Source organism: Trichechus manatus, unplaced genomic scaffold (genome assembly GCF_000243295.1).
Source record: "Trichechus manatus latirostris isolate Lorelei unplaced genomic scaffold, TriManLat1.0 scaffold00055, whole genome shotgun sequence".
NCBI lineage: Eukaryota > Metazoa > Chordata > Mammalia > Sirenia > Trichechidae > Trichechus > Trichechus manatus.
Window position 1 is genome coordinate 10,467,150 of NW_004443991.1, and position 27,858 is coordinate 10,495,007.

General features: G+C 38.7%; 1 protein-coding gene across 8 annotated transcripts in view; it reads left to right on the top strand.

The window, feature by feature from the left end:
* Positions 1-27,858, top strand: part of BBX (BBX high mobility group box domain containing) — a 348,585-nt gene that overhangs the window by 28,913 nt on the left and 291,814 nt on the right. The window contains exon 3 of one of the 8 annotated variants that reach the window (XM_023732886.1): positions 5,457-5,521. The exons of 6 other annotated variants lie outside the window; for them this stretch is intronic. The gene's annotated coding sequence lies outside the window, so the exon portion shown is untranslated. Of the gene's footprint in view, positions 1-3,420; positions 5,522-27,858 lie in introns of those variants that run through there. One more of the 8 variants, XM_023732884.1, reaches the window with a different exon arrangement.

Below are 27,858 nucleotides of genomic sequence, written 5' to 3' on the forward strand. Positions count from 1 at the left end.
ATATGTGGTCTATTCTGGAGAATGTTCATGTGCATTGGAAAAGAAAGTATATTTGGCTGCTGTTGGGTGGAGTGTTCGGTATATGTCTATGAGATCAAGTTGGTTGATTGTACCATTTAGCTCTTCCGTGTCTTTGTTGAGCTTCTTTCTGGATGTTCTGTCCTTTACCAAAAGTGGTGTGTTGAAGTCTCCTACTACTGTTGTGCAGCTGTCTATTCCTCTTTTCAGTGCTTGTTAGAGTTTGTTTTATATTTTGGAGCCCTGTCGTTGGGTGCGTAAATATTTATTATAGTTTGTCCTCCTGGTGTATTAACCCTTTAATCATTATATAGTGTCCTTCCTTATCCTTTGTGGTGGATTTTACTTTAAAGGCTATTTTGTCAGAGATTAATATTGCCACTCTTGCTCTTTTTTGAGTTTTGTTTGTTTGATATATTTTTTTCCATCCTTTGAGTTTTAGTTTGTTTGTGTCTTTAAGTCTAAGGTGTGTCTCTTGTAGGCAGTACATAGACGGATTATGTTTTTTAATCCAATCTTCCACTCTCTGTCTCTTTATTGGTGCATTTAGTCCATTTACATTCAGCATAATTATTGATAGGTATGAGTTTAGTGCTGTCATTTTGATGTCTTTTTTTGTGTGTTGTTGACAGTTTCTTTGTTCCACTTAATTTTCTGTGCTGAGGCATTGTTCTTCATATATTTTCTTTTTATCTTTTTCATTGCTGTTGATTTTGTGTTTGCTGAGTGTTTATATTTTTCTAGTTTTTTATTTTGACTTGTAGGATTGTTAGTTTCCTTTGTGGTTACCTTCATATTTACCCCTATTTTTCTAAGTTTAAAATAGTCTTTTATTTCTTTATATTGCCTTGACTTCCTCTCCATATGAAAAATCTATGTCTGTAGTTTTTAAGTCCCTCTTTTATCTGTTTTAATGTTGTCATCTTTTACATATTGACATCTGTTTCCCTATTTTCAGTGTTTTAGCTTTGATTTACTTTTGTGACTTTCCTATCTTTGTTGATATCTGGTTGCTCTGTCCTGTGTTCTTCTCTTAGGTTGTTATCTGATGTTACTGATTTTCTAACTGGAGGACTCCCTTTTGTATCTCTTGTAATTTTGGTTTGGTTTTTGCAAATTCCCTAAACTTCTGTTCGTCTGGAAATGCCCTAATTTCACCATCATATTTGAGAGACAGTTTTGCTGGATATATAATTCTTGGCTGGCAGTGATTTTCCTTCAGTGCTTTATATATGTCATCCCATTGCCTTCTTGCCTGCATGGTTTCTGCTGAGTAGTCCGAGCTTATTCTTATTGACTCTCCCTTGTAGATGACTTTTCGTTTATCCCTAGCCACTCTTTAAATTCTCTCTTATCTTTGGCTTTGGCAAGTTTGATTGTAATATGTCTTGGTGACTTTCTTTTGGGATCTACCTCATGTGGGGTTCGATGAGCATCTTGGATAGATATCTTGTCATCTTTCACGATATCAGGGAAGTTTTCTGCCAAGAAATCTTCAACAACTCTATCTGTATTTTCTGTTACCCACCCCCGTTCTGTTACTTCAATCACTCATAGGTTATTCCTCTTGATGGAGTCCCACATAATTCTGAGGGTTTCTTCATTTTTTTTTTTTTAATCCTTTTCTCTGATTTTTCCTCAAATAAGTTGGTGTCAAGTGCTTTATCTTTGGTCTCACTAATTCTGACTTCCATTGCCTCAATTCCGCTGTTACGACTTTCTATTGAGTTGTCTAATTCTGAAATTTTATTGTTAATCTTCTGAATTTCTGATTGCTGTCTCTCTGTGGATTCTTGCAGCCTGTTAAATTTGTCATTATGCTCTTCTCTGATCTTTTTAAGTTCCTCTATCGCGTGTTCTGCATTTTGCTTAATTTCCTTCCTAATTTCTTGAAGAGTTCTGTATATTTATCTTTTGTATTCTGCCTCTGGTAATTCCAGGAAATTTTCCTCCTCTGGAAAATTTCTAGATTCTTTATTTCGGGAGCTTGCTGAAGCCGTCATGGATTGCCTCTTTATGTGATTTGATATTGACCGTTGTCTTGAGCCATCAAGAAGTTATTACAGTTATTTATTTTATGTTTTCTTACTGTGTCCTAGCTTCTTGTTTTGATATGCCCAGTTAGGCTGCTCGTATGAGGTAGTTTGATTATTGTCACCTTTGATGCTCTAATATCCTGTCACCAGGTGGTTAGATCTGTTACTAGGTATGTGAGCTCAGGAGTCTGCCCACTGCTCCTGTATGGATTCAGCTCAGGTGCCCAGGTAGATAGGCACCAAGTGTGTGGTGTAGGCTCTCTCTTACAGTCCTAGACAAGCATGGGTGATTGGTGTAGGCACAGGCATCTGGCTGCAGCAGGGGGACACACTCTGAGCAAGGCAGGGGGCTAATGTCTGCCCCCGAGTGTCCAGGAGGAAAGCATTTCCCTGTTCCCTAGAGTGCGCAGGTGTGTGGGTTTTGCAGCCAGACTGTGAGCACCTAATGCTGTTGGCTGTAAGGACTGGGGACACCTCTTATTCATGAGCCCCTCCTGCAGGTGGCTAGGTGGTGTGGGTGGAGCCACCAGTCCTCAGGCCACTGATGTGGATAGGTGAAGACCCTGCCTTATGGGCAGAGCAGTGTCAAATGTCAAGAACCTGCCACTTCACAGCTGAAACTGTTTAAGTTAGAGTTCCGGTGTATACCCTGTTGTACTGTGGTAAAGAGGGCCTATGCTGTTGAGATGGGCCCACAGAAGTCTGTGCAGGAGGAAAGGCACTCAAAGTCCGTGGATCCCTTATGCCTGTGCCTAGGCAAAGGAGCTGTGCCTACCCTGGGTTCCTGGCTTAGGGGGGTCGGCAGTTTATTTTTACCCCTGATTGTTAATTAGTTCACTCTCCAAGGCAGGGAGAGTGGTTCTGGGCATGTGACAGATCCTACTTTGACCTAGGGGACTTGGCAACTGCTGAAGCTGGTCTGGGACCCAGTGTAGAGCAGGGAGCAGGGAGGTAAATGGGAGAGAGGTTTTTCCATAAGGGGGTGTTTTTGATCTTCGTGGTAAGCCATAAGGAAGTACTTATCTTTCAATGAGGGCTGCTTTTCCATCTCACTGGTTCATGGTGGCCATGTAGAGTCACTGGTGCTGGGTCTCTCCTAGAGCAGAAAATGCGCCTCCCGAGCTCTGCTGTTTGCCTGCTTCACCACTCACCCGCAAGCTGATCAGGTCTGAAGGGCTCAGGCTCTCACCGGGTCAGGTCTGGCAACTCCTCGTGCTTCTGAACCGTCTCTCCCTCCCCCTGCTGCTCAGTGCGGTTCCTCAATTCTGCCTTTGATGTTCAGGGCTCCCAGATTGCCATATATAATCGAATCACTTGTGTTTTTGGGTCTTTGTTGTAAGAGGGTCCACTGGAAGCATCTGACTACTCTGCCATCTTGGCCCCACCCCTTACCCGCCCTTTAAATGCTGTACTTCATTTGACTTCATAAGAAAACACTCTTTCAAAAATTTTATTTTGGAATAGCAAAGTGACCACTGGTTGGTAAGAATCTGCTAAATTTGCTGAGTTTTAACGGACTGATTGGTATTGAAAAGTTTGACTTATTTAGACATCCCGTTAAATAAATGAAGGAAATTCTCATTGCATTATACCAATGGATTTAACCATTTTATAAATTCTGTATTTATAACATTGTTACTATTTATTGGGTAGTATGTACCATGCAAATGTGATAGGTATTTTACCTAGTCTTATTTAATGTTTATAATATTACTGTGAGGAAGCTAAGACTGTTATGTCACTCGGTATTACTATGCTTCCTTTGAAGAGCCCAAGACTCCAGTTGGTTAAATGTCTTAATCCGCGTAACTGTTTCTATGATTCAGGATTTGAATTCTGGTCAGTCAGACTCTGAAGCCTAATTAAATCAGTGACCAGTTCACCACTCTGTGTTTTACTCCCTGTCTCCCCCCACGTAATTATGGCTAAGATTTAGGCTGTGCTTTTTAATGTATAGCTAAAGCCGGATTGGGTGGGTGAGGGTTCTGTCTGTAAGGGCAGCACATGGGGGGAAAGACTCTGGGGCCACAGCCGGTGGATGCTTTTTAGAAGCTGAGGTGAAGAGAGGAAGAGAGGAATACTGTAGCCAGCAGTTTTCAAGTCAGCAGCAAATACTGCATCCGACACCAAAGTGAAAGGCTGAGTGAAGAGATGATGGAGGTCTTGGAGTCTAGCAGTGATTCCCAGCTCTGCTACCTACTGGGTCTACTCCTGAAACAATCAGAGTTTTCAGGATGAGGTCCAAGAATTTGTATTTTTCAAAAGTCCTGCAGTTGTTTTTGATATGCAGCAAATGGTAGTAGGAAATGAAATAGGCCTGGGGGGGACGGGCAAAGTTGGTGAAAGTAAGGATTTAAGTTCGGAAGGCAGGAGTGCTGAGTATGTGGAGGACTGTTTATTTTCAGAAGAACAGAAGCTGAAGATTAAGGAACAAAACAGGCAGTGATGAGGAAGTATTGATTATGGATTTGGGGTATTATTTATTATTAATTTTTAAGCCCTGTTCTGGCTATATGTGGAAAATAAATCGATCTTTTTGGAGGTAGGTGTATCTTAACTGACCTGTTACCCAGAGAGGTTTTATTATAAATAGACTGATGATATTTCACTTAATTTCTGAGTAAAATATTAATTTTAAGCAAAAAGTATGCTTATTCATATCTTATTAATAACAAACATATTTTACTAATTCTATAATTATTTATTTTAGGTATTTCTTATTAAATTTTTAATTCCTGAGTACTTTTTTTCCCTAGATTTCTAACAGTGGCGCACTGTGTAATTTCAGGAAGATGATCGTATTTTAGGTTTGTTCTGTGATTTTTAAAAAATTTTTTAAAACACTCTAGGTAAGCTGTTTCCGTGACTCCGAAAGTGTGGTTATATCTTATGGTTTATAAATACTTCAAACTTGCTAGCAGACATTTTTTTTTCCTAAAACTTTGAATGATAAGACAAGAAGATGGAATGCAAGTGAATCTGTGGGAAGACAATCCAGAAGTTATATTGAGTCTGCTGACGGGGGTATCCCAAGGCGTTTTTATCCATGGAAATGTTTATAACATTATTCTTTGCCTTTTCCTTATTGTCTAAATCTCTGTGTTATTTTTGACAAGAAATAAATGCATACAAATGACTGCGGATGGCATTATTTTGGCATGGAATTCCATCTTTTTTTTTTTTTAAATCACTTTTGTGTCTGCTTTCTTTTCAGAATATTTGTTTTGCTACACCAAAGCCTCTTATTTGAATGTTAGTTGCTTAGTTTCCCATCCCTGTTCATACCTTTTCTACTTGCACGTAGACTAAGAGTTTTGAGTAGGAGGGATGAGAACGGGATGACTTGACTACACAATATAGTACAATTGAACTGTTTGTCTTATACTCATCTTTTGGTTTAAGGTTTTGGATGTATCCATCTTACAAAGGAACTTGCAGATTTCCAAGGACATGATGGTAGAGGAAAGGTAATGTAATAATACCTTACAGAGGGCAAAAATAATCCACCTAGGTTGGGTGCTTCATTAGATACCCTGGAAAAAGCTTGGGAAATGCTTGTTAGCTTTTTCAAGAAGACACTGACTGCTATGATCATAAAAGTCCAACAGAGTATTGTTCATCAAAAAACAGAAACTGAACCACAAATACTATCCCATCCATGTTTAAAAACATGATGTTCATCTTCCTGAAATATAGTATACATCTTAGTGATAAAATGTGAGTTGAAGAAGCCCTAAAGAAGGACACCTGAAGCACTGGAATGGAGGACTGTCATTGAAGAAGACTGTCTTCCTGAATGCTGAAAGCCTGCGAACTCATAGATAAAGCCAGTGAAACGTTATTCACCAAATTCTGGTGAATTTGAATGAGTAGTAATTTCTTGTTGTTATGGGTGCTGTTGAGTTGATTTTTGACTCATAGTGACCCCATGTGGCAGAGTAGAACTGCCCCGTAAGGTTTTCTAGGCTATAATCTTTATAGGAGCAGATTGTCAGGTCTTTCTCCCTTGGAGCTGCTGGGTAGGTTCGAACTATCAACCTTTCAATTAGCAGTCAAGCTCTTAACTGTTGCACCACCAGCATTGCTTAGTAATTTCTTAGATTCTAAAAGTTTCTGGATGAATACCCACTGCCCCTCAAAAATGCATGTACATCTTAAACAATAGGGCACAAATTTGTAAACTGTTGCCTCCAGAGAAGCGAAAAATGGAAAATACAAATTTCTGCACAAGTATAATTTAAATAAATATATTTATGATAGAAAAATAATAGGGCATTAACACAAGTAGGAGGCTTTGAAGTTTATCCATAATCTTGTAAGGTCGACGTCTGGGTAGAAAGCTGTGTCCTACAACAAGCCTTTGTCTTCACTGTAAGATAGACTGTTGGCCTGGGTGGCTCAGGGGCCTGCTTAGCTCTGTTGGTTCATGTGCTCTGCTAGTATACTTACTCTGTGCTGCCGTCCTGCCAGATTCTCCCAGGATACTAGGACTTTGCTTTCCATTTTAGAAAACTATTGGTTAATGGAGTCCACTGCCTAATCAGCTCAGTGATTCAGTAGATGTTTATTGAAGAGGTTTACATGCTTATTATTATATATATAAAATGACTCAGATTAGACTCATAATTTGGTGTGTTTGTGTGTGTGTATTTCATTCATTTATTTTTGTGAATTAGGTGCTCTTTAGATGCTGGCGTTGAGCCATGACCATTTTGCCGAGCAAACTTTGAGAGTCCTTCTCTGCAGTGGAGTATTACATGTAAAGCTTTACAGGTAGCTGGGAACTTTCTGCAGCTATTCCTTTAATTAACAGAACCAGTTGGACTGTCCTACTGGGTCTGCTCTGGTTGTGGTGATTTTCTGGTATTTCTTTTGAAGAGATTGCTTTAGGAAAAATGTCCTAAGGCACAGACCAGTCTTAAGTGATAATTCTACAAGTTCACCCATTGACATTTCCAGAAAAGACTCAATTTACATAGAATAACCAGTTAAGATGTTAGAAAATTTCAGGAGCCAAACATTTTTGGCTAGATTCTGGAGCTGTCTTTTAAGTAAGCCTGGAAGCCAGAACCAAAGGGATCTTTGGTTTTCTTCGTTTTCTGCTTCTGACATTTTTCTACTAAAGCACCCCAGTGGCAGAGGAAAATAAATTTTGCTACTAAAAGTTCTCATTCGTTGAAGATTCTAAAATGTTTTATATTAATAAACCAAAAAACCCATTGCCATCTAGTAGATTCTGACTCATAGCGATCCTATAGGACAGAGTAGAACTGCCCCATAGGGCTTCCAAGGCTGTGATCTTTGTGGAAGCAGACCGCCACATCTTTCTCCCATAGAGCCACTGGTGGGTTTGAACTACTGACTTTCGGTTAGCAGCCAAGTGCTTTAACCACTGCGCCACCAGGGCTGCTTCTATAATATATACTTCCTGATTTTTTTTTTTAATTGAGGTTAAATTGACATATGACAAAATGCATAGATCTTAAGTATACAGTTTGGTAACTTTTCACAAAAACATACACTGGTGTAGTATACATACCTTTCATGATATTTTAACATAGAAATAGTTTGAAGTTATTTTCCATCAAGAAAATTGATACTCTAGGAATATGTACCTTTTTCATCTTGCAGCTTCTACTCCTTTTTATACCACTCTGTATTCCTGATGGATGGGACAGTGGGCAGTAACATAATTATTCCATTTTGAGAAGCATGGACTTCATCAAGATATCTGTTCAAAATTACTACACATCTTGATGGCCTTTCTTTAGCTAATGTGTAATATTAGCTAGAGAAATTGGTTAATGTTCATTTTTCCCCTAAACACTGAAAAATTCTTACTGTTCTAATTGCAGTTTATCAAGTCAAGCAATAGATCTATGATTAGGAAATTAAAGATTCATTCACACTCATCATTTTTCCTGGTGATCTGTTGATAGTAAACCCTTATTCACATGTTTGTCGTCTGTCGTTTAATTCCTTTAACATCCTTTCCAGGATAGCACTGGCCACTTTCCTTTCCAGTACTCACCCACCAGGTGCCCACTGACAACTCACTCCCGGTTTTCATTCCCGTTTCTTGAATTCTTTCTTGAACATTGCCTGTAACTATGACAGAGTGCTTTTACTTCTCGTTTCCTCCACAATCTTTCAGGGAGCAGATATTAAAGCTCCTTTGCTGGAGAGACCCAAGTTTTCGTTATTGTATCTGGTGCAATTAACAATACCTTAAGCCCAATAGATGGATTTCAATTGCAGGCATTGGTATTAGATAATATAGGAAATACAAAGTTGGGTAAGAAGTAGACCCCACAGGCAAGGAATGTTTAGTAATATTAAGGGAGATGGTGACGATAATATTTATTAAGAGCTTTTTATGTGCCAGGCACTATTATAAGCCTATTGCGTGTATTATTGGATTTTATCTCCACAATAATCATTTGAGATAAGTAGTAATATACCCGTTGCATATTAAGAAGCTGAGTGTCTTAGGTTGAGTCTCCTAGAAGCAGAGCCTGGGATGCAGATTCTTGAGCAAGTGGTTTATTGAGGGTGTGCTCTCAGGAGGAACCGGTAGGCAGGGGAGGAAGGTAGGATAGGGAAGGCAGTGGTTCTGGAACCAGAAGTGTCAGCACCACCTGTTGGAAATGATATTTTCAGGTGTCACACCAGAGCCCTGAATTGGAAATGGGGAGGGGGACGGCAGCCACCTGTGTTTTACAAAGTCCTCCAGATGATTCTAACTCAGGCTGAAGTTTGAGAGCTGCTAGGCTCGGGGAAGAAGCCAGGCAAAGATCTGAGTTCTGCTAAAATTGAGCCTCAGTGGGATCCTTCAGGGGCTTTGGAGTGTGAATGTCACCATAGAGTTGTCATTGAGGAAGAGGGCAAACTTGATACTCCATATCAGGCTGTGGCTGTGGGAAATGCCTTGGGGGCCAGGCAGTGAGGGAAGAGTGTATTCTCCTGGAAATCTTTGGGCAGTGGATGTGCCAGCTAGGTAAAGGGTATGTAGGTGGAGCATCACAGCAGCCACCACACTGAAGTACAGGGAAATTACATAACATGCTCAAAGTCCTCCAGCTAGTAGTGGGATTTCAACTCAGGAAATCTGGCCCTAGGGTCCATGTTCCTAACTATTACTTATACCGTCACTATTATGGTCAGAACCGTAACAGCAAAAGCAACATGGACATAAGTGAACAAGAGACAATTCAGAGGAGGGAGTTACTTCTGATTTGGGTAAAGTAGAAGCCATCGTGGAAGGGTTGTCATTTATTTTGCCTTAAAGTAGTGTAGATCTGGACGTGTAAAAATGCATGTGAAACGCCTTCTAGGCTTTCCAGTGGCATGCAAGTGTGGGTGTATGTGTAGAAAACTGGTTATTCTGTTCGGCTGAGATTAAGCTTATTAAAGAGAGTTCTAGAGAAAAATCATTTAATATTGATTTGAGGCAAGTCATGGATATCCCTAGATGCAAGGCCAGTGAAGATTTTTAATTTAGAAAGTGACATAGTCAGGACTATACTTTAGAAAGAAAGATTAATATGCTGAGATGTGTAGGATGAATTTTAGGAAGAGAAGCTGGGAATAAGCAGGAGGGAGATAAGTCTGGAAGCTATCATTGTATGAGTTAAACTAGGACTCGCTCTCATCATGGCAGTTTAACTGGAAAAGAAGAAACAGAAAAATTATTACAGAAGAAGTAGTAACAAGAATTTGGGGGGATAGAGGAAAGGACACCATTGAAGATGCTGGCTGACTGAGAGAATACTGGTCTTTTAATGAGTGGATGGAACTCCTGAGGTAGCCGTTGCTGTCGAGTCAATTCTGACTCACAGCGACCCTATAGGACAGAGTAGAACTGTGCGATAGAGTTTCTAAGGAGTGCCTGGTGGATTCAAACTTCTGTCCTTTTGGCTAGCAGCCATAGCTCTTAACCACTATGCCACCAGCGTTTCCTTCTGAGGTAGAGAATGTTTCAAAGTGTGCAAGAAATTGCATTTCAGGTTCAGGAGCATGGAATTTGGCAAGGGGCATCCCATGTGGAGGTGTCAAGAAAGTAGGAATGTTCAACTAAAACTCAGGGATAGATACATAGATTTAGAAGATTTCAATGCAGAAGCAATCATCGAAAGCCACAAAGGCTGATAATAAAATTGCTAAAGGTGGAAATAATGAGAGGGTCATTGTCAGTTAGGATTAAAATTCTTGGTCTTTTCTTGTTCAGTTTTTATCCATTGACTCAACATGGCTTCCAAATGAATAATGAAGTTACAGTTTTGCATATTAAATCGAGGGAGAGTTAAGCCCCTTACTGCTTTCTAATTTAGTGTAGGGAAAATAATGGGAAAAAATTTTTTAAATGTCCTCTTAGGTGAAAGCAAACATGTCTTTTCAGCTCTTCCTAGGTAGTATTGTGACCTTTTATCTTCTGTCTTCTTTTTTTCCCCAAAATTAAATGGTTTGGCTTAAAAATATTTCTAGCTCTTATTCTGTCATGGCTTAGATTTGTAAATAAAAGAAATGGCAAAAATGTCAGCTGAGATACTAAGTAAAGTAGGAAGTGAGAGTAAGATTTCTGATAAGCCACAAGACTCTGATTTAGTTGTATTTCCATTTGTTTCAGTTTAGTTATGTGTAGCCAGTTAAACTTCAGAAAGAGATGTTGTAAATACTCTGATTAATGGGGCTTTAAGAATGGAATTATGTGCTCTAGCTCATTTTCCTTTTCCTTAGTCCAAGTGTTTAAATGATGTCAGAAAACACTTCCATTTGAGGTCACTGCTTATTGTTGTTTAAAGAATAATTTCATAGGCCAAAAGTTTCTGGCATTTATATTTGGTGAGGAGTGAAAGTGAATTTGTGTCTCCAGGTTATGCCAGAACAAAGCAGGTGGGTATTCTATTCTTTGAAAGGTAGTGTTGGGGAAGATGAGTTCTCCTTGTTGGGTCTACCTGGGAGCTAGGTTTTCCTGAGCACTGAGGAGAAACAAAAACATAGCCGGCTGAATGAGAGGGAAGACAAAACCAAAAGCTGGGAGAGACTGGATCATACTGCTAACACACTGTTGACATTTTGGGCGAGTACTTCTTTGTTGTGAAGGGCTCTCTTGTGCGCTGTATGATGTTTAGCTGTATCCTTGGTCTCTGACTCCTAGATGTTAGTACCACCCCTCTAGTCATAACAACAGAAATGTCTTCAGACATTGGCATGTGTCCTGTATGGGTCACAGAATCACTGTGCTAAGTGGATCAAGCAAGAACACGGCCACAGAACATTTGTGTGATCTGTATCTTAGGTGCTGTAAGGTTTTGAGTAAATGAAACTTAGTTAGCTTTTTAACAAACTGATTCCTTGAACACTCCTTGGGAGAGATTGTCCAGGTTAGGTAGAACCCATACCAAGTCAGAGTACTAACTGATTACAACCACTGAGGGGAGTGATTTGTCAGTATCTATCAAAAGGTGAAAAAAATAACAACTCTTCATCTAGTTCTCTACCCTAGAGAAACTCTTAACATCTGCACAAGGACACATGTACAGGGATATCCATTGCAGAATTGTCATGTAATATGGAAAACTGGAAACAGCATAAGTGTCCACCAGTAAGGAAATAGATAGGAGTCCCTGGGTGACATAAAAGTTGGTGGTTCAAACCCACTGAGAGGTGCCTCGGAAGACAAGCCTGGGGATCTGCTTCTGAAAGGTCACAGCCTTGAAAACCCTATGGAGAAGTTCTACTCTGTACCTGTGGGCTCATCATGAGTCAGAATCTACTCCACTGGCAGCTAACAACAAGGAGACATATATTATGGTATATTCATGTGATGGAATAAATATGCAGCAGTTAAAATGAACGAAAAGTACATTAGCATGGATCAATCTCAAAAACAGTGTTGATGGAATATAGCAAATCACAGAATAATTTTTATTTCATACCTCTACGTAGGGTCGCTATGAGTTGGAATTGACTTGATGGCAGCGAGTTTGGTTTTTTGGTTATATACGTTTTAGAAACATCCAGAACAATGCTATATATTGTTTACCTCAAATTCAAGGGAGCCCTGGTGGCACAGTGGTTAAGATCTCAGCTGCTAACCAAAAGGTTGGCAGTTCGAATCCACTATTTCCTTGGAAACCCTATGGGGCAGTTCTACCCTGTCCTATAGGGTCACTCTGAGTGGGAATCATCTCGATGGCAACGGGTTTGGTTTTTTTCTTTTTTGGTCCACTTCTGAGGAGGAAGGAGTGAAGGGGAATGGGACTAGGAGAAGAAAAATGGAGGAGGTCAATTTTATTTATTTTGTTTTATTTTTGAATAAATGAAGTATATGTAACAAAATATTTGTTAAATTTGGGTGTTAAGTTCATATCTGTTATTTATTACTCTCTGCATTTTTCCTTATTAATTTTTTTTCAAATTAAAACATAAAAGAATGGACGGACTAGCGGGGGCCTGGGGGCCATGCTTTCAGGGGACAGCTAGGTCAGTTGGCATAACAAAGTTTATTAAGAAAATGTTCATCTCACTTTGGTGAGTGGCATCTGGGGTCTTAAAAGGTAGCGAGTGGCCATCTAAGATATATCAATTGGTCTCAACCCACCTGGAGCAAAGGAGAACGAAGAACACCAAAGACACAAGGAAAGTGTTATCCCAAGAGACAGAAAGTGTCACATAAACCAGAGACTCCATCAGCCTGAGACCAGAAGAACTAGATGGTGTCTGGCTACCACCAATGACTGCCCGGACAGGGAACACAACAGAGAGTCCCTGATGAAGCCGGAGAAAACTGGGGTGCAGAACTCAAATTCTGGTAAAAAGACCAGACGTAATGATCTGACTAAGACTGGAAGGACACCAGAAGACATGGCGCCCGGACTCTCTGTTAGCCCAAAACTAAAACCATCCCTGAAGCCAGCTCTTCAGAGGAAGATTAGACTGGACTGTGGGATATAAAATGATACTCGTGAAGAGAGTTCTTCTTAGCTCAGTAGATACATGGGCAGCTCTTGTCCGGAGGCGAGATGAGAAGGCAAAAGGGGACAGGAACTGGTTGAATGGACTTGGGAAATCCGGGGTGGAGTGTGCTGTCACATTGTGGGGAGAGCAGCTAGCGTCACACAGCAGTATGTGTATAAATTTTTGTATGAGAAACTGACTTGAACTGTAAACTTTCACTTAAAGTACAGTAAAATTAAAAAATATATATATATAAAAGAAACATTTTAAGACTCGACTGTAAATTGATCTTCTTGAGTGTGTTATGGGATATATCGAATTGTACTTTTTCCTAAAATTTCTATTAGCCGTTTAATTTTTAGTGACGTGATTGAAGATGGTGATTGTGTTGTGTGCTGTTGTCTGTTCACATTTCCATGCATTAAGCTGTGCTTTCCTGATTCATTCTTGCACAGACGTGTAGATCTTGGTTCTCACACATTGAAATAAATGCAGCTGTGTTTATTTCAGTGCGATTTCATTCAAATAAACACACATGTGATCCCTTATGAGCGAGAACCCGTAAAACACTTGTTGATTTGGTTCTGAAATTGTGTGTTCAAATAAACACACTTGTTTTAAGGGAAGTTTTGCTCTACTCAAATGTTCATTCCTTGAACATGTGTTTTATAGTAGACAGATGTGGAGACAAGTGTCTTAAAAGAATGATAGTTCTTTAGAGTGAGTGAGTCATTGCTTTGGACAAATGCAAAGTTTATTTATTTGGCTATTCTTTAATATGGTGGTTTTCCTATATAAGTAATAATCAAAAATGTCCTTTGAGTATCACATTTTATATAGTTTATTCTTGAAATGTTAGCTGAATGCAATAGCATTTTTAACAAATAGTATGCAAAATATATTTGTAAGTATATTTTAAAAAAATGTGATAAATTAAAAAGTGAAGGAGCTTTTTTAATTTTGGAAACTACTACTTGCTTAACCAGACTTGTAAATCTGTGTTGTTTTTGTTGTGTGCCAAGTCGATTCCAACTCAACAGTGACCATATAGGACAGAGTAGAACTGCCCCATAGGATTTTTAAGGCTGTAATCTTTACGGAGGAACCCTAGTGGTGCAGTGGTTAAGTGCTTGGCTACTAACCGGTGGTTCCAACCCATCAGCTGCATTTGGTGGTTACAACCCAACAGCTGCTCCGTGGAAGAAAGATGTTCACGTTGCAAATATTTATTGAGTATTGTCCCAGGCCCTGTTATAAGCAGTGGCTTTAGGGAGCCCTGGTGGTACAGTGGTTAAGCACTCACCTGTTAACTGAAAAGTTGGTAGTTCGAACCTACAGGGGAGAAAGACGTGGCCATCTGCTTCCGTAAAGATTCCAAACCCATACCTGTTGCTGTTGAGTTGATTCTGACTCATAGCAACCCTATAGGACAGAGTAGACGTGCCCCATAGGGTTTCCTAGGCTGTAATCTTTATGGGGAGCCGTGGCCGCACAGTGGTTAAGAACTTGGCTGCTAACCAAAAGATCAGCAGTTTGAATCCACCAACGGCTCCTTGGAAACCCTATGGGGCAGTTCTGCTCTGTCCTGTAGGGTAGCTGTGAGTTAGAATCGACTCGATGGCCACAGGTTTTTGGTTACATGGAGCAAACCAAACAGACAAAAGTATCTGTTATCATGAAGCTTCCTTTCTAGTGGGAGAAAGAGGCTAAAAACATGAATAAAAGATAAGAATAAATTTCCTTTTGACTGTCATTCTCAATCATTATATCTTGCCAGCTGCCCCCAACTCCCCAGAACTAGCCACTTTAGCATTTGAGTTGTTTTTAGAAAGCTTAAATGCATTTACTTGCATACAGATTTTCGTGGAAAAAAGCAGAGCATAGTCACCATTTTCTTATGCCTTTATAATGGTATTATCACATTTTTAAATTTCTTCCAGGCTGATGGGTGAAAAATGGTATCATGGTTTAATTTGAAATTTCCGTGATGACTAATGAGATTGAACACACTTTGATTTGTTTCTTGACCTCCCCCCTCCCCCACCCCCCTCAAATTAACCGGCTTATATCCTTTGCCCCTCGCCCGATTTGTTATTGGACTTTCCTCTCCTTTCTTTTTTGGTATTGTTTTTGAATGAGCTTTACATATAGCCTATATATTATTCCTTTTTTGTTTTTTATACACTTGACTACTAACCTGAAGATTGGTGATTTGAACCCACCCAGCAGTGCTGTGGAGGAAAGGCCTGGTGGTCTTATTCCATAAAGATTACAGCCAGGAAAATCCTATGGAGCAGTTGTACTCTAACATCATAAGTTGGAATCAACTCGGCAGCAGCATTTTGTTTTTTTTTTAATACACACATACACATGAGTTTGTGTGCATATATGTCAAATTTTCTCACAGTTGGTTATTTTCTTTTAACTTTGCTTATAGTGCCATTTCTCATGGAGACATTGACAGTTTTTATGTAGTCAAGTTTACCAGTCTTCCTTTTTGTCTTTCTATATTTTGCTTAAGAAGGTCTTTCCTAAAGCAATGTCATTGATAATGCCCTTCTGTACTTTTCTCTTATAAATTTAAGAGTTTGTATCTTATGTTTAAGCCTTCAACAGTAATCTGTTTGCGTTTATTGTTGATGATGTGAGATAGGGATGGATGTTTTTTATCCCTTTCATCTGGCACATGCCTGCCACACAGAGGGGCATCCAGTGGGTCCAGCTCCATCTGTGAACTGATAAGTGCTTTCTCTAACTAATCTGAGATGCTTTCATTATGTATAGATGTTCTTGGGCCTGTTTTTGAACTTTATATTGTACTATATCAATATATTCCTTTATTCCTGTGGAAATAATAGAATTACATGGCTTTATAACACCTCTTGATATCTGATAGAGCAAATTCTCCTCGTATTTCCTTTTTCAAAATAGGTCTTACTCATTTCTTTTTGGGTTTATTCCAAGATACTTTATAGTTTTTATTCCCATGATGAGAGAGTTGTTTTTCATCATATTGATTATTGCTGATAGGAAAGATAATTGATTTAAGAAAAATACTGATCGTCTGTCTGCCCAACTTGTGAATTTTCTAATGAGTTTTACTAGTTTGTCAGTTGATTGTATGGGTTTTTCTTACAGAAAATCAAATCATCTACAGATAATGACAGTGACATCTCCCTGTCTAATCCTTATTTTTTCTTTGTTTTTGTTTTTTGGCTTAATGCATTGGCATAATGTTGATTTGTGATGTCTGCAGTGTTGTTGTGAGGATGAAATTTCACAATTGTAATAATAATTAACGAACAGAGTAGGTACTATATTCCAGGAACTATAGTTATTGTATTCACATACATTATCTCATTTAATTCAGCAATTCCTTTATGACAATCCTAAAAATATATCCTTGGTGGTTTCTTGGTGCTTTATTCTCCTAAAGGCAGCTGATCTTGCTGCTCTAGTTGTTGAAATTCATTGCAGAAACAAATCTTTGATCACTGGTTCTCCTACTGGCTTCTCAAACTTAACAAGTTAGCAGTATTTTCAGTAGAAGGTATGTTTGGCCTACTCTTGACTGTGTTTCTTACTTACAGACATCTCTTTGTTGTTCTTTTTTTCCCCCTCTCTGTGTTTGGTGTGTGTGTGTGTGTGTACCCACTTTTTGAGATTCATTAGCTGAGCTACAGTAATTAGATAAGGACGTCATCATGCCTGTGTTCTCTCCTACTTGCCATTGGCTGTGGAGGACTTTTACTCTTTATGAAAGGATAATGTACTTATTTTGTAAAGTAATCGCTTAGCAACATAATATGAAAGAGTAAGTAAAAGTTAAAGGAAATTATATCGTGTTTAGAGTAAGAGACTGAAAATATTACCCAGAAAGTACACTACCATCTTTAAGGTACTTAAGATGGTACAGTTGCTGCTGAACAGAACCACTGTGTGCTGATGATCATTTCCGAAACTCATTGTCTCCTGAACTTTTTGGAACTGCAATATTCAGATAGTCCTTTGTTCTCAGAAACTCCTAGTAAAGGGATTTGTGACAATCATTTAATTTTTAAAATAAGAGCAGGTAAATTAAAACTCTTTTTTCCCCCTGTTTACTACATGATTTGAGACAATTGGTGCCTACTAGAGAGCTAGTCAGCCAGAATTGCTATTCTGCAGAGAAACCAGAAATGCCTGAAATGGGTTGGAGACTGTCATTTGTTAAAATTAATTGCATGTGAGTTATTCTTTAAAATCTAAATGTTTTATAATTACAAGTAAACTCTCAACATGTTACCTCCTTTTTTTGTAACCTTCTGATCATTAGTAGGTTCACAAATTCTTTTAGAAAAAGGTTAAAACTAACATCAATACGTATGGTATAATCATTTCAGTGTTTAATACACAAATGTGTAAACAGGCAGATTTTAAAAGTAGCATTAAAATTATCAACCATTCAAATAAAAAATTATATCAGATCTTTTTATGGAATATACTGATTTACCTCTGCTATATTAAGAGGCCCATTTAAAACAAACAAATTCCATTAAGTAATGTTTTTAAATGAGCCACCCTATTTGTTAATTTTGTCTTCAAAAGAAGTCAGTGCTTTTAAATTACTACCAGTGTAGTAATATATGCATTTTCTGACTTACTTAAATTTTTAAAGGAAGTTTGCAACTCATATGATAATTTTTAACGTAATTTCAATTTAAGAATAAGCAGATTATCCAAATGAAAACAATGAAAAGATTATATTCAATCTTACGTTCTTATTATTAGAATAAGATTATATTTACAATAATTAACTTACATTAATGCAACTGTTTGTTTCTCAACATTTCAAAATTATGGTCCTTTAATATGTACATAAAGAAGTACAGGTGTGCAGAGGTTGAACACTTGGCTGCTGAACCCACCGAGTGCCTCCTCGGAAGAAAGACCTGGCAATCTGCTTCCGTAAGGTTACCGCCTAGGCAGCCCTGTGAGGCAGGTGTACTCTGTCACGTGGGGTCGCTTAAAGTCAAAATTGACTCGATGGCACTGAATAACAACAATAAGTATATAGATTAAGTCTAAGCAACAATAATAAAACAAAGTAAATTATGTTTAATGGAGATTAAGTATTCTTCCTCCTACCAGGTTTAGTCAAATTATCTGTGGTGTAGACTTAAAATTTCTTGAGGTATAAATAATAAGTGAAATGCTTGTGAAAATATTATGTAGACTTTGAAAGTGAGACTGAATGTAGATTAAACACATTTACAGTTTTGTTAACTATTTTAGGTAGATTTGAAAGGAACAGTCCCAATTTGAAATGTGTCTTACTGTCTTCGTAAGTACACTTACATATTTTTCAGACCGTGTGTCTCCGTTTTTGGTTTGGAAAGTATAAATAGATAATAATAAAGTAATTTAATAGCTATTGTTTATGGAACACTCAATATGAGGCATGTAGTATGGTTGAGAACCTTTCAAACATCCCCATTTTATAAATGAGAAAATTGAGATCCAGAGAGGTTAAATAACTTATTCAAGATCGTACAGCTAGATTCAAACCTAGCATTCTCCTATTCCAAAATAACATATGTTAAGTTATATTTGGGAACAAGTTATTTCACCTTTATTTACAATGTAGCAGCTTTAGATTGCTCTTTTGAGAACTGTAATTTTAATGACCTGTATCTTAATAATTATCTGTTAGAGTTTAGGCTGTTCTTTGGAAATGATGAATGATAAGCATCGTGTCATATATACTTTGGTACTCCCAACACCTGACACAGTGTCATACATAATAATAAACACTCAGTGATTATTTATTATGAAATAAAAGAAATTCCTGCATTAGGAGCTTAATGAATAAAATGAGTAAAAAGGTATGCAATAATGTCTGAAATCAGCTTTCAAGTCACCATTATTAATGTGATTTAGAGATAAAAACCAAATGCCAAGGAATCTCTCTTGATCCCTTGTCTTTCCACATTATAAAAATACAGGTTTATTTTTCAGGAAGAAGCACTCAATGCTGCAGAGGGCAGTGTACGCCAACTCAAGTGGACTTTTCTGGGTTAGTGAGGTGCTACAGTGACTGTTATTGTTCAAGTGCCCAGTTAGGTTTTTGACACCCCAAGTATCTGACCACTATTAGAATTGTCTCAGACTTAAAAATAAAAAAGGATAAAATGAAGGGTATATTAGAATCAAAAGATCACATAAACCCATAAAGAAACTGGAAATTAAACAAATCTGTTTTACCCTTATAAACTCTAGTGGCAAAACCAAAAGCCATTACCTGGATAATCTAGGCCTAAAAACATTTTTTCTCTCAGTGAACTTGATGATAAAGTTTATTGTAATTGAGAGAATTTGCTCTTCTCTTTTGTTGTCTAGTTATATAATTTTAAGTTAAAAATACTGAAACTTTCCCCCATCTTCCCTTCTTCCTCCCAGCACCCCCTCCCCCACCACCACTTTATGAAGGCCTGGACTATTTAGCTGGGTACCAAAAATCACTAGCCATTTCTAAATTTAGAGAGTATTTAACAATATAAATTCACAGATCAGTTCCTTTTTATCGTTAATTGTTGTAGTTAAAGTGAAAGTTTACATTTCAAGTTAGTTTCTCATACGAAAATTTATACATACATTGTTATGTGTTTTGCTCTCCCTATTCTGTGACAGCACACTCCTCCTTTCCACCCCTGATTCCCCATGTCCATTCAGGCAGCTCCTAACCCTCTTTTTGCCTTCTCAGACAGAGGCTGCCCATTTAGTCTCATGTATCAACTTGAGCTTAGAAGCACACTCTTCATTTTATGAATATCATTTTATGTCCCACAGTCTGGTCCAATCTTTGTCTGTTTTAGTTCTGGGTTGACAGAGAGTCCAGGGGCCATGCTTTCTGGGGTTCCTCCAGTCTCAGTCAGACCATTAAGTCTGGCCTTTTTACTTGAATTTGAGTTCTGCACCCCACCTTTTTCCTGTTCCATCAGGGACTGTCTGTTGTGTTCCTTGTCAGGGTAGTCATTGGTGGTAGCCGGGCATGATCTAGTTCTTTTGGTCTCAAGATGATGCAACCTCTGGTTTATGTGGCCCTTTCTGTCTCTTGGGCTAGTACTTTTCCTTATGTCTTTGGTGTTCTTCATTCTCCTTTACTCCAGGTGGTTGGGACCAGTTGATGCATCTTAGATGGCTGCTCGCTAACTTTTAAGACCCCAGACGCCACTCACCAAAGTAGGATGCAGAATATTTTCTTAATAAACTTTGTTATGCCAATTGACCTAGATGTCCCCTGAAAGCATGGTCCCCAGACCCCTGCGCCTGCTACTCTGTCCCTCAAAGTGTTTGATTGTATTCAGGAAACTTCTTAGCTTTGGTTTAGTCCAGTTGTGCTGACTTCCCCTGTAGTGTGTGCTGTCCTTCCCTTCACCTAAGTAGTTAGTGAATAACCCTCTCCCTCCCACCCCACCCTCGTAACCATCAAAGAATGTTTTCTTCTGTGTTTAAACTTTTTCTTGAGTTTTTATACTAATGGTCTTATACAATCTTTGTCCTTCTGTGACTGACTAAATTCACTCAGCATAGTGCCCTCCAGATTCCTCCATGTTATAAGATGTTTCATGGCTTCATTGTTGTTCTTTATCTTGTGTAGTATTCCATTGTGTGAATATACCATAATTTGTTTATCCATTCTTCCGTTGGTGGGCACCTAGCTTGTTTCCATCTTTTTGCTATCGTGAACAGTGCTGCAGTGAACATGGGTGTGCAAATAACTATTCCTGTGACGGTTCTTATTTCTCTAGGATATATTCCAAAGAGGGGATTGCCGAATCATTTGGTACTTCTATTTCTAGCTTTTTAAGGAAGTGCCAAATCGATTTTCAAAGTGGCTGTACCATTTTACATTCCCACCAGCAGTGTATAAGTGTTCCAGTCTCTCCACAACCTCTCCAGCATTTATTATTTTGTGTTTTTTGGATTAATGCTAGCGTTGTTGGAGTGAGATGGTATCTCATTGTAGTTTTGATTTGCATTTTTCTAATGGCTAATGATTGTGAGCATTTCTTCATGAAAATTCACAGATCAATTCTGATGACAGTATTTATGGAGGTTGATTATCCAAGGTTCCTTTGGATTGTATCGTTTTTCTGGTGAATAACATGTTTTTGGACTGTATTTTGCACTTAATAGTGTAGGTTTTCCTTTAGAAAAATAAAATCTACTGCCTCACAAATAATTTATTTTCTGGCAAACTTGCTACCAGTGAGGGCTTCCCACATTGATGGTCGATGGGAATGGGTATCTGTGGTCTAAAGAAGTAAAGTTCAGGAGGATGCGAGTTATACTACCATTTTTATTAAAACACCACATCATCCTCCCATTTCTTTTTGGCTCTTGGCTTTCGGATAAGTATAATTTCTGTGGCTGAAAAATTTCTGAAATAAGGATTATATCTCTGCCAATATCTGCTGACAGAAATACTGGTCATTTTAACTTCACTGGATAATTATACCTAGTTTAAGTAATTTTAACAGGCATGTAGTCCTTGAGTAACATAGAATTTCAAAGTTTTAATAAAAAAATTAAATAGCAAGTTTTCTGAACGTAGGTAAATGAAGCATTACTGCCCAGAAACGATAGGAGCGCTGACTTCAAGTCTTTCTTGTATGTATCTTGTATTTGACAACTTATGATGTCAAATACAAAAACCAAGGAATAAAAAGAAGAATAAAAACATGAATGGCACCAAATGTTGTACATAGAACTTTCCCATCCTTATTCTCCGATCTTCATAACAACCTGTTAGTAGAGTCAGGGCTGGTGTTGTGTAAGCAAACAGGCTCAGGAAAGAAGAGTGATATGCTGACGTGACTGGTAAAGAACTACAACTGGAGCCCAGTCCTACCTATGCATTTGCTTAGAATTAAATGGCTATTTTATGATTTATTAGAACAAATTAAGTATATTTACGAATCAAGCCACGACCTATATTTTGTTGAATGAATAACTTTTTTTTTTTTTTTTAACCAGAGAATATAACATCTGGAAATTCTCAATAACGATTTATAATTCCAACGTACTGACCTCACTAATTCACTAACTTTGGGGCAGAGTCTAAATAACTTAGTTTTGCTTTAGAGGTCTTTTTTTGTTTGATCTAATGTATTGTTAAGCTTGTTTGTATACTTAATGCATATGAATGCTAAAATTTAAGAGAGGATTTATAGAATTATCAACAAGGAGTGTTTATGGGGCAAAACTGTAAGTTGAACAGATTTGTGATGCAAATATACTCCCAGATACTCTATATTCTTTACATACAAGCCAGTGATTCTAAGCATTTTTATTTGGAAGGAGATATCTGATACTTAGAACTGTAGTCTGTGAAAATAAAAAACTTTTGCATATGAAAGAAATTTCTTAATAATTACCTTTTAAAAAGTTTATCCTCAGTTTTTAATATCTGTCTACCTCTGTCTGTCTAGGTAGTTATTTTTACCTTGTAATTTTTGTTTTAGCATTAGTTTCTTGTGTCTTTAGTTCCAAGGGACCGGCCAAAACTTAGGATTCTTTCAAAGCTCCTTATAAACATTGAATCACAAGAAGAAATTTATTATTTACTGCATCTCTGAAAGGCAGATAAAATTTCTTGCCATAAATCTTAATTAAAACACTAAAAAGAATCCTTAACACACCTGTTTCTCTCTCACACGATTGTTGGTGTGAGTGTGAAGCACAGTTGTGATTCACCTGGTAAGTAAACTCACATTTTGGTTTTAAATGTGTTGAAACAGCATTTCCAAAGGGGAAAAATGGGAGGAATACAAGGAGGGTTTGGAAGGCGAGAATCTTCTGCTGTCGTCTTCCTACAAGAGGAAGTTCAGGCTTATGTTAAGTGTGTTATAACTCTCCACAAGTTACTTAAACTCTCTAAGCCTCAGTATCTTCATCTGTAAATTAGGATAATATTAGTGCCTGTCACATTGGACTATTGTAAGGAATAGTGAGATAAAATACATGAATGTTTCTATATTTCCTGACACCTGGTATTCTTCAGTAATTGATAATAATAGCAATAGCTCTTGTTGCTGCAGTAATCTTAAATGAAAATTAATTAATGCCTAAAATGTGGTGGTAGCAAAGGAAGTAGATGCCAAAGATCAAATGAGCGAAGAGCTGGTAGGTAGACTATGTAGTGACTGATGTGATGAGGGTGTGAAAGTTAAGGAGACACCACAATGACTGGTGATGTTTCACGGGAAGCTGACTCTTCAAAGAGATTGATTCTCCTTTACCCCAAAAAAGTAGGGTTTTCAAAGAAATACGACTGAGGCAAAGAAGTAGGTAAAAAACCTGGTGATAACTTTTGTTTTTATTTGACACACTTGTGCTAATGAATTAGTTTTTAACGTTCACCATTTTAAAATGCTTTTAGGTAAAGTGCGTTTTTTTCTGGTTCTCATGCCTGAGCAGTTTAAGTTTTCAGTAGTAATTTGTTCGGCTAGTGAATGTTCTCCCCTAAACATTGAACGGCAGAATTTCTCCCATTGCTGTATTTAAAAGAATCTGCTCTTGAAGAGAAGCAGTATTAGGAGCATGGCCAGGTACGCTCACTGCACTGTAAGAGGCAGACGTGGGGGAGCCACCAGGAAGCATGTAGGTGGGAAGGGTTTCCTGTCTCCAGGCAACAGCGAGGAGCTACAGACTGGAAAGCAACTTGAATATAAATTTATTCAGGAGAGGACATTTTACCATCCTGCGTTCCAGCCAATGGGGACACAGACTTGTTTCTGCAAGGCAGGGTGGAGGGGTCTAAACTTCATTTATCACTCGGTAAAGTTATTGGAAACCTGTGTCTCATCAGGTTCTGAGTGTACAAATGATCTGTATTTGTGGCTAGGTTAGGATTTTACAATATTTTGAAAACTAGCACCTGCGTTTGCCTTCTTTCTCATTTTCCAGAAGCACGGGGTTTTCTGTGGCTTCATTTCCCTGTCTGTCCGCTTAGAGAGCACAAGGCCTTTTGGCCTTGGAGCATACTCTCCCCACATGACTCCATCTGCAGGAAGCAGGCAGAAGCACAGCCCCGAGGTTCATAGGAAGCCCACAGGAGAAGAAACCCTCCTGCTGCCTGGCTGTGGAGAGGGCGGCCTGTCACCTGCGTGTCACATTTCCCTGCCCTGTGAAAATGCAAGAGCATGTTGGATTTGGAAGAGTGGAAGGAGGCATTTGCAGGAGGCAGATATCTGTTTGGGGTGGGTTAATCTCGAGGGTTTTGAGGTATTAAGAAAGGTAGTGGTTAGAGTAGTGGTCCCCCAGAGATTGTGTAAATGATACAGTAATTCCCTGGGCCCTTTGTACTGTGGCCTTTGTAGGGTAGTCATCCAGTTGATGGACCTCTGAGGGGCAGGGAAGGGATTCCAAATGCCAAGAAGCATTGCATGTATAAAATGCACGCATCATTTTCTCACTTTCACATTGTATTCCCTGTGGAGTTGTTGAGGTGAGCTACTTTCTTTTCTAAAATCTGACTTCACTGTTTCATTATACTGCTTGTGTTTGCTAGGTTTCTTCAAAATTTAAGTCAGTCAGATGGTACGTTTTGTAAAGGAGCGGGAAGCACCCTGGAATCTGTCCTTTCTTGATTAGGCATGAGGAGAAAAGCAGGTGGTGGTCCATCGTCGGCCTGGAGCAGTTGCGTGTTTTATCCCTCAGTCTGAAGCCTCCTTTCGTGACTTGCTCTGGGACTGTAGGTGCCTTGCACCCACTAGTTAGTTGCAGGATTATGCAGCGAGCTGCTCGGACACTTAAGCAAATGCACAGGATCCAGGCTCTGTATGCGTTTGCGATCTCCCCATGTTTCCGAAGATGAATCACTCCTTGAAGGGTCCAGTCTGTCTCCTTATTGTCGTGTCTGGAAGAGTCACATTATTTAAGAGTAACTCCTGGGTGTCTGGCAGGTCTTTTCAAACAAATGCTGATGGATGCCGCCGTCCCTCCCATTCCAGCAGATTTCTTTATGCTCCTTTTTACATAGACACTTAACCTGTGTTGCGGGTGCCTCTTTTATTACTGGTGAGAGAAGAAATTAAGGCACTTTGAGCCTCACTGTTTGTATAGTTTGGTCTTCCTCAGTCTGTGCAGCCAACCTGAGCCCTGTGCACCTTGGGTCCCATGTTGAGCTGCATCCCTCCCTTCATCTCTGCATGCTGTCATTTGTGTTCTGTGTCCTATGGAGATGTTAAAATTATCTGTGGTGGGTAGAGCACCTTAGTTTTGCTATCATTTTCTATAGAATTTATTTTTTCCCATACAAAAATTTATATATACATTCTTATGTGACTCTAATTGCTCTCCCCATACTGTGACAACACACTCCTCCTTTCCACTCCTGATTCCCCATGTCCATTCAACCAACTCCCAACCCTCTCTGCCTTCCCATCTCTCCTCTGGACAGAAGCTGCCCATTTAGTCTCTTGTATCTACTTGAGCTAAGAGGCACGTTCCTCATGAGTATCATTTTATGTCCCACAGTCCAGTCTAATCTTTGCCTGAAGAGTTGGCTTTGGGAATGGTTTCAGTTTTGGGCTAACAGAGAGTCCAGGGGTCATGTCTTCCAGAGTCCCTCCAGTCTCAGTCAGACCATTAAGTCTGGTCGTCTTACTAGAGTTTGAGTTCTGAACCCCACCTTTCTGCTCCATCAGGAACTCTCTGTTGTGTTCTTTGTCAGGGTGGTCGTTGGTGGTAGCCAGGCACCATCTAGTTCTTCTGATCTCAGGCTGATGAAGTCTCTGGTTTATGTGGCCCTTTCTGTCTCTTGGGCTAATACTTTCCTTGTGTCTTTGGTGTTCTTCATTCTCCTTTACTGCAGGTGGTTGGGACCGATTGATGCATCTTAGATAGCCGCTCGCTAGCTTTTAAGATCCCAGATGCCACTCACCAAAGTAGGATGCAGAACATTTTCTTAATAAGCTTTCTTATGCCAGTTGACCTAGATGTCCCCTGAAAGCATGGTCCCCAGACCCCTACGCTTGCTACTCTGTCCCTTAAAGTGTTTGATTGTATTCAGGAAACTTCTTAGCTTTGGTTTAGTCCAGTTGTGCTGACTTCCCCTGTAGTGTGTGCCGTCCTTCCCTTCACCTAAGATAATTCTTATCTACTATCTAGTTAATAAATAACCCTCACCCTCTCTCCCAACCCTTGTAACCATCAAAAAATGTTTTTTTCTGTGTTTAAACCTTTTCTTGAGTTCTTATACTAGTGGTCTTATACAATATTTGTCTTTCTGTGACTGATTAAATTCACTCAGCATAATGACCTCCAGCTTCCTCCATGTTATGTTTCATGGCTTCATCGGTGTTCTTTATATTGCATGGTATTCCATTGTGTAGATACACCATAATTTGTTTATCCATTCTTCCGTTGATGGGTACTTAGGTTGTTTCCATCTTTTTGCTATTGTGAACAGTGCTGCAATGAACATGGGTGTGCATATATGTATACGTGTGACGACTTTTATTTGTCTAGGATATATTCCATGGAGCGGGATAGCTCGATTGTATGGTACTTCTATTTGTAGCTTATTAAGGAAGGGCCAAATTGAGTTTCAAATTGGTTCTACCATTTTATATTCCCACAACAGTATATAAGTGTTCCAGTCTCTCCACACCCTCTCCAGCGTTTATTATTTTGTGCTTTTTGGATTAATGCTAGCCTTGTTGGGGTGAGATGATATCTCATTGTAGTTTTGATCTGCATTTCTCCAATGGCTAATGATTGTGAGCATTTCTTCATGTGTCTGTTAGCTGCCTGAACATCTCCTTTGCCCGTTTTTTGATTGGGGTATTTGTCTTTTTGTTGTTGAGGTTTTGCAGTATCTTGTAGATTTTAGAGATTAGATGCTGATTGGATTTGTTGTAGCCAAAAATTTTTTCCGAGTCTGTAGGTTTTCTTTTTACTCTTTTGGTGAAGTCTTTTGATGAGCGTAAGAGTTTGATTTTTAGGAGCTCCCATTTATTTAGTCTCTCTTCTGGTGCTTGTGCATTGTTACTTATGGTTCATATTTTGTTTTTGCCATGTATTAGGGCTCCAAGCATTGTCACTATTTTTTCTTCCATGATCTTTATCGTTTTCGATTTTATATTTAAGTCTTTGATCCATTTTGAGTTAGTTTTTGTGCATGGTGTGAAGTATGGATCTTGTTTCATTTTTTTGCAGATGAATTTCCAGTTATGCCAGCACCATTTGTTAAAGAGACTGTCTTTTCCCCAATGGAGGGACTTTGGGCCTTCGTCAAATATCAGCTACTCATAGGTGGATGAATTTATGTCTGGATTCTCAATTCTGTTGTTGTACCAGTACCAGGCTGTTTTGATTACCATGGTGGTATAATTCCTAAAATCAGGTAGTGTAAGGCCTCCCACTTTGTTCTTCTTCTTGAGTAATGCTTTACTTATTTGATATGAAGTTGGTGATTCGTTTTGCCATCTCATTAAAAAATGCCATTGGAATTTGGATTGGGATTGCATTGTATCTGTAGAACGCTTTGGGTAGAATTGACATTTTCATAATGTTCAGTCTATCTATCCATGAGCAAGGTATGTTTTTCCACTTATGGAGGTCTCTTTTGGTTTCTTGTAGTAGTGTCTTGTAGATTTCATTGTATAGATCTTTTATGTCTCTGGTTAGATTTATTCCTAAGTATTTTATCTTCTTGGTGGCTATTGTAAATGGTATTGATTTGATGATTTCCTCTTTGAGGTTCTCTTTGTTGGTGTAAAGGAATCCAACTGATTTGTGTATGTTTATCTTGTATCCTGAAACTTTGCTGAAATCTTCTATTAGTTCCAGTAGTTTT